A 7,794-nucleotide genomic window follows, 5' to 3' on the forward strand; every position below is an offset into this window, starting at 1 on the left:
TCTTGCCTCCCTTTTCTAGATTTTTCTCCTATTTTAGGTAGATTGAGGCTTTTCTCATCTTCCCTCAGCCTTAGTGTTCCACTGTCTTCTTTTTTCATATTCAGTCCACTCTGTTGGGAACATACCTTTAACATGATTTAAGGGACAGTCTTTCCTCACCCTCAGGTTGCAGACGTCTGGATAATAATCTAGTACTGCAAAACAGTGAGCATTACATTTCCAAGAGAACATATCCCCTACTTTCCCTACCCTTTGTTAGAGCTTTTTTAGTTTCAAATGATAACAACCGAAGTAGAACAAATGTAGGCCAAGAGGGGAATTTGCCAGAAGAATATTAGGATATTTTGTATAATCTTTCAGAAGTGGGGTCAGGTCTGAGCCTCATCAGGCACTGGAGTATCACCTGGACTCACTCTCTCTCTCTGTGCTCCCTTTATTCCTCCTGGAAACTGACTTTCTCACATGATGGATAGAACCTCATATCCCATGCTTCTACCACAAGAGACAGGTAAATTACTGTCTTCCTTTAATTCCAGTTCTACAAGTCTTATGGAAGAATAGATTAACCTTATTGGCATCACAGGTTCACAGGCCAGAGGGCTAAGGTCTTGTAAGCCCATAAGGACCTCTGGTGGCATACCCCATTAGCGCTCCTCCCAGAGAAGGATGGGATCACAGGAGCCAGGCAGTTACCCTTATTACTTTCTGCTAACTTGCTGTTGAATGGGTGGCTCATGGAGCTGCAGTATCCCCCCTGTAGCTTCCTAGAAATGCAGAATGTGATGCCCCACCTCAGACCTACTGAATCAGAATCTGCATTTTAACAATATCCCCAGGAGTTTGTGTGCCCATAAAGTAGGAGAAGCACTGACCTACTACACCTTTCTAGACAAAATAGCTCAATTTTATCTCCTAAAAAGAGATTGTAAAAGAAGATCACAAACACTTGTGAAATAAGCAGCCATGGGTAGCATCTTTTATGGTTAATTGACTCTTTAGCATTATTCCTGACTTCTATTCAGACCTTGTAAGACTGTGTACCACTCTCATTCTCTTTCTTTCTGAGGCTTTTTCAAAATACACTAAATGCTTAAAACAAGCAGCTAATTAGCATTTATATGTGTAGTATCTTCAAATCCCTTGACACTCCTCTCATCAAGACATGGAGTCTAAACTCCCCGCCCCTTGAATGTGGGCTGGCCTTAGTGACTTAATTCTAATAAATAGAGTGTTACCGAATACTACTGCATGACTTCAGAGATCATAAAAAGGATTATAACACCTGCCCAGCTCTTTTCTAGGACACTTGCTCTCGGAACCCAGCCACCATCCCCTGAGGAAGCCCAAGCCGCATGGAGAAGTCACATATGTGTATTGTGGAGGGCAGCCTCCCGGCTGAGGTCCCAGCCAGGAGCCAACATCACACTCCAGAGATGTGCAGGAAGGAGCCTCCAGATGTTCCCTGACTGCAACCACAGGAGAGACCCCCAAGTGAGAACCACTTAGTTATCCCCAGAACCATGAGAGAGAATAATTACAAAAGATTGTTATTTTACTCCATTAGTATAGAGTGGTTTGTTGTACAACAATTAGTTATTGAAACACTGTGTTAATGAGTTACACACTCTAGTAGATGCTTATGAGGGATACAAAAATCTAATTAATTAAAGAGTTACCAGTGGATTATAGAAAGGAAAAAAACTACATAGCAGAAAATGACGAGTGCTATGTAAGAGCTATAGGACAGGCACTTAAAGAGAAACTTCTGTTTTTAATTGCTATATAGATATATTATTAATCTTTTATTTACTATCAGTTGAAGAGGCAGAGTACACATCAAGGAGGAAGTAAAATTTGAGTCATGATTTATAGACAACCAGATTAGATTTCTCTATCTCTTGCCCCTCTCTATTTTCCACTATTGTTCTTTTCAAAATTGTGCATTTTCTTCAGTCTTCCTGCTCTACCAACTTAGTTCTTTCATCAAAAGGCTTTGCTTTGTAATCTGAAAATTAAACTGGGAGAAGGTAACCAGCTCAACTTCCTGCTCCACCTCCTACAAATTTGCCTTTATTTTCTCCTATCACACCCCTACCCCACTTCTTTGGGCTCAGATACTGAGGCAGAGATGCCTCTGCTTTGAGTTATTGATCCCATCCCATTTGGGAGCTTGTTTACTCATGTCTTCCTTCAATTTCTTTTTACATAGAAGAGCTTCCCCTTGAATTTTATAAGATGTGTAAGTTTTCCTCATTTTAAAAATTCCTCTCAAAATCCTGTGTCCTCTTCTGAGTGCTTTACAGAGCTCTCCTCTACTTAATTTCATAGCTTTTCTTTTGAAAGAGTGGGCTGCATTCACTTACTGGCTTCCCTGCCTTGCCTTCTCTTCATTGTAAACCCCCTTGTAATCTGGCTTTTGTTCCCACTACTCCCCTGAAATGATTTTGTTTACTGCTATCAGTGATGGAACTGCCAAATCCAATGGAAACTTTGAACTTTGCTAATTTGGAGGTCTTTGCCCCCAAGAGGGAGAATGCTTTCATCATGAGATACAACAATTTCACTGAATTTGAAGAGAACATTGCCACCTGGTCATTTGAGGCTGTTTATGTCACTAAACCAACAGGCCAAAAATAGGGAGTTGCTTCACTGGTTGGAGTGATTGATCTCAATTATCAAAGGGATATTGAGTTGCTGCTACACACTGGGGAGAAGGAGGATTATGTGGAATCCAGGGGATTATCTGGGATGCCCATTAGCACTTCTTATAACAACCAAAAAAAATAAAAAGGCAGATGACTAAGGACTTTACCCTTCTGAAGGAAGGTTTAGGTCCCTCTGCTGGATAAAGAATTGACCCGCTGAACTTCTGGCCAAGGGCAAAAGAAATATAAGCCAGAGGTATCAACTATGGCCTTGTGCCCAGCTACTGAAATGAGGACTGTAGTGGCTTTGTGTATTTTCTCTTTGGCTATTATATGTTTATGTGTGTAGGCTGTTTCTCTTTTTTCCATTTTTGTTTTTACACAAACTAGTGGTGCTTAACCATACATAATAGTCTTTAGGCAAGAAAATAATCAATGAAACTATGATAGAATTTGAGGAGTAATGACTATAGCTGCCAATGGATACAGTGATGGTTAGGACTATGCATCTCTTTATTTTGTGAAGGGTGAGAATTTCTTCACTTGTGAGAATAGCAATATCTTGTTAGGTGGAAACACAGAGTTGCTTCATTGTACAGAACTCACATGAGTGAAGGGTAAATATGGAAAATGAGTAGCTAAAGGAATGTACTGTTCCCAGTTATCAACTCATTGTCTCAACCCCCAATCCACTTATTACCATTCTATGATAATGGAGCTGAACCCTTTAAGAATTTCTTCTTTACAGTGAACATGTTGCTAAGCTTTGTCAATAGACAGTGCTGGAGGATCACAGAAGAAAGGAGCTTTTCTTCTTGTTTCAGGTGATCTTCTTCTGCAGGGGGAGGGAGAGAGAGAGAGAGAGAGTACGTGTGTGTGCACACATTCTGTGTTTTCTGCAGTGCCCAGTGGCCGGCAGCACAGAGCACCTTCCTGTGGACAACTTTATAGTGGGAGGGCTACCAGCAAAGCATCTTCACTTGAATGGCTGCCTCAGGCAACTGGTTCCAGCCATTTTAAGCAAGGTACAGATGGTGGGCACATTCTCATGAACATCTTCCCCCAGCATACCTCCTTGCAGAGAGCTGCTAACAGGGCACCTTCCTCTGGACAACTTTCCCCACATTCCTTCAGGTGGCTTTTCAGTGAGTTCTGAGACATGGCTCCTCCCTGAGGATATGACCTTAGCACTCCAAAGGGCAGTTTTCCAGCAAGCTCCACTGACAACGACACTTCAGTGAACTTCTCTGCCAGTGTGCCTTGCCATGCCCTCTCCAACAATGTCTGATCTCAGCCCTGGGAGGAGTTGGCTTCTTCCTTGGACTTCTGGCTTAGTCCTAGGGGAGGGGGCTGCCCATTCAATTTCCCTTTGGTAATTGGGATCAATCACTCCAGCCAGTGAAGCAACTCCTTATTTTTGGCCCATTGGTTTAGTGACATAAACAGCCTCAAATGACCAGGTGGCAATCTTCTCTTCAAATTCAGTGAAATTACTGTTTGTCTCCTAATGAATTCCCCCTTTTGGGGGCGAAGACCTCCAAAGTAGCAAAGCTCAAGAGAATGCCTGCCATTCCTATATTCTTTAGAGTACTTGTTATCTCTCACTAGCAACTGCCCCTTTACTCTAATTCTTTCTTCAAATTACTATGTGATTTCTGTGTCCTGATTGGACTTTCACTGATACAAGTTCTTAAAGAAACTAGATGGTATTACATGATGAAATTCTTGGCCATGGTCATTTAAATTTTTCAGATTATTCCTCTGGGTTTAAGGAAAAGTCTTATTCTCTCCAAAAGAGATGAACAAAGGGTCAGAGCCCATTCTTGACCACCTTCCCTAATTCTGAAGGCTTCCCTGCGATGCGAATGTTCATTGCAACACTATTCACAATAGCAAAGACATGGAATCAACCTAAATACCCATCAATGATAGACTGGATAAAGAAGATGTGTTATAGATACACCATGGAATGCTATGCAGCCATAAAAAAGAATGAGATCATGTCTTTTGCAGGAACATAGATGGAGTTGGAGGCTATTCTTAGCAAGCTAATGCAGGAACAGAAAACCAAACACCACATATTCTCACTTATAAATGGGAGCTAAAGGATGAGAACACATGAAGAAGGGAACAACAAAGACACTGGGAACTACTTGGGGGTGGAGGGTGGGAGGAGGGAGAGGCTCAGAAAAGGTAACTACTGGGTGCTGCGCTTAATACCTGAGTGATGAAATAATTCTGTACAACAAATCCCCGTGACACGAGTTCACCTAGGTAACAAACCTGCACATGTGGCCGCAAACCTAAAATAAAAGTTAAAAAAAAGAAAGACGTGAAAAGGCACCACCTTCTGTTATCGTTCTGGGAGTTGCAGCTGGTCTATATGACGCACAGACCTATCATATATGTGAAAGTCATCCCACAAGAGTCTGAGCGACTGTTTTTTTTTTTTTTTTTTTTTTTTTTAGTAACCCTGAATTCTTCTAGCTTTAGGCAGCCTCTCCTTGCTTCTTCTGACAAGTACAGGAAATGGAAAGATTCAGGAGCAGGAGGAGCCCCCTGTAACCCTGCTAAGAAGGGAGATAGGTCAAAAGAGAAAAAAACATGTTAGCGGCCAATCGGTGTAGGAAATGTTCTAGTTTAGTTAGCTACAAAGCTGTTTGCAGATTAAGCCTGAATGGTATAGAGGTTAAAAGCCTAAGCTTTGTATTTCTGTCGCTTGTCAGCCTGATAAATGTACACTATACAAGGAACATAATGATTAAAATTACAAATAAGAAAATACATTTATAAACCAAGAAAACCAAACGTGGAGGAGAAAAATTGAGGTTGAAATAAGAGAAATCAAATAAAAGGAATACAGAACACATTGAACGGGTTAAAAAAGAAAACCAGGAACTCAGAAATTAGAAGTATAACTAGGGAAAAATGAGATAAAAGAATTAAAATTTTAGATGTTAAAATCAGAAACGTAGAATTTCAAGGATATAGTTGCGAATAAAGCTTAAGGAGAAAAGGAAACAACAATGTTTTCAAGTGAAAACAATGGAGGAAAAAATTAAATGGAATAGAAAGAGTAAGCCAGGTAGCTGAAACATTTTAAAGGAAGATAAAAACTAAGCGAAAATCTAGTCAAAGGAATATAACATTCTCTAAGTACTAAACATTTAGAGAACAAAACAACCTAAATATAGAAGACAAGAGCTGAACAATTTAAAACATGAGAAGAGCAAACATTTTTTTGAAAAGCAAATTACCTGCTTTTTAAAGACATCTGGCTTTTCTTATTATTATTCTCCAAATACTAAAGCAGCCACACATTCCAGTAGATTGTCTCTGTACTTTTGATTCCGGAGGCCAGGTTCTTTGCAAAGCATCCCTCAGGGTTCCTTTAGGCCAAAGCCAAAGGTAGCAAGCAGTTCAAAATGTTTAACCTCTTCAAGCTTCTTTCTCCAAAGGCTCTTGTCTCCTGTGTCTGCGTGGCCTTTAACTAGATACCTTGAGGAGTTGGCCATGGAAACAGGCTGGAAAGATACATACCCTGGCTTGGCCAGCTCTGTTGTCTGCCTTGGCTCTGCAAGCAGTCCTCTAGACAAGCACTTCACTGCTTGCCAGGAAGCCCGGGAATCACTCTACAGATATATTGCCTGCCTACATAGCTCTAGTTGCGGAGGTTATTATGGACTCTCCTTCTTCTCGTCACATTCCTGGCTGCAGTTTAGACAATTGTACTGTTCTGTAACATTTCAGGCCACAGGTAGAGAGCAAGTCAGTGGTTTTCAAACTTTTGGGCTACCACCCACAATAAGAAGTACATTTCATATAGTGACTCAATACATACATATACGTATATATCTATATAACTGAAAAAGAAATTTTGTAAAATAAATACCCTCTCTAATATCATGCCCTCTGTTACTTTTTTTTGTATTGTGTATTACAGAATTGTCTCGTGGGAGCTGGAGCAATGGTTTTTAAAAATATTTTGCTGGCTAGGCACAGGATTACATGCCTGTAATCCCAACACTTTGGGAGGCTGAGGCGGGCAGATCACGAGGTCAAGAGATAGAGACCATCCTGGGCAACATGGTGAAACCCCATCTCTACTAAAAATACAAAAACTGGCTGGGCGTGGTGGCACATGCCTGTAGTCCCAGCTACTCGGGAGGCTGAGGCAGGAGAATCGCTTGAACCCAGGAAGCGGAGGTTGCAGTGAGCCGAGATTGTGCCACTATACTCCAGCCTGGTGACAGAGTGAGACTCCGTCTCAAAAGAAAAAAAAAAAAAAGTACTTCCATCCACACTAAGAAATACATTTAACATTGTGTCCCAATACACATATGTGTATGTATCTATATAATTAACAGTTTCACAATACAATACTCTTTCTTCTAATAGCATATCTTTTCTTCTTGTATTCTATTGTATTATAGTTCTGTTTACAGCTTCCCAGCTATATCTACCTACATTAGCAACTCCAGGATTCCTACCAAGCCGATTCAATGACAGCATAGAGAACCACAGGCAAGGAAAGTGCCCAAAAGGGTGGTAGAATCACTACAACATCTTTGTACTGAAAATGCACTTTACTACTCCCTATTGCCAATCTGGTCTATATATTGTGTCTTTGTTCCCCCAACATATATGAAATATAAATACTTTTTATCGGTAAGGTACTTACAATAGGGGATGGGAAGCCAGGATACCGGTGAAGAGAGCTCTAGAAGGGTTTCTACATGTCATTAAATTAGAGTATCTGTTGGTCATAATTTTTTTGGAAGCTACAGAAAATCCATTTCGAGTATCCTTAAATAAAAAGTAGAATTTATTTACATAACTGAATGTTTAGGAAACATTTGTCTTCAGGCTCAGCTTGATCCAGGACTCAATGATATTCTAAGATGCATCTCTCAGCTCTGCTTCCCTGAAATGTCCCCATTCTCAAGGTGGCTCCCCTTGTGGTCGCAAATATGACCATAATAGTTCCAAACCCTAAAGCACCATGAACTGGAGGAAAAGTTTATGTTTCTGCCTAGGGTCATTTTCTCATTCCTGAACCAATTATTGTGTCTGGGGAGACAGGATACGCCAATAGGTGTAAGCCAGTCAGGGCCTACTTCTGGATCTCCCACATGATTAAGAGTGGGGG

The sequence above is a fragment of the Pan troglodytes genome, chromosome 1, assembly GCF_028858775.2.
Source record: "Pan troglodytes isolate AG18354 chromosome 1, NHGRI_mPanTro3-v2.0_pri, whole genome shotgun sequence".
Taxonomy (NCBI): domain Eukaryota; kingdom Metazoa; phylum Chordata; class Mammalia; order Primates; family Hominidae; genus Pan; species Pan troglodytes.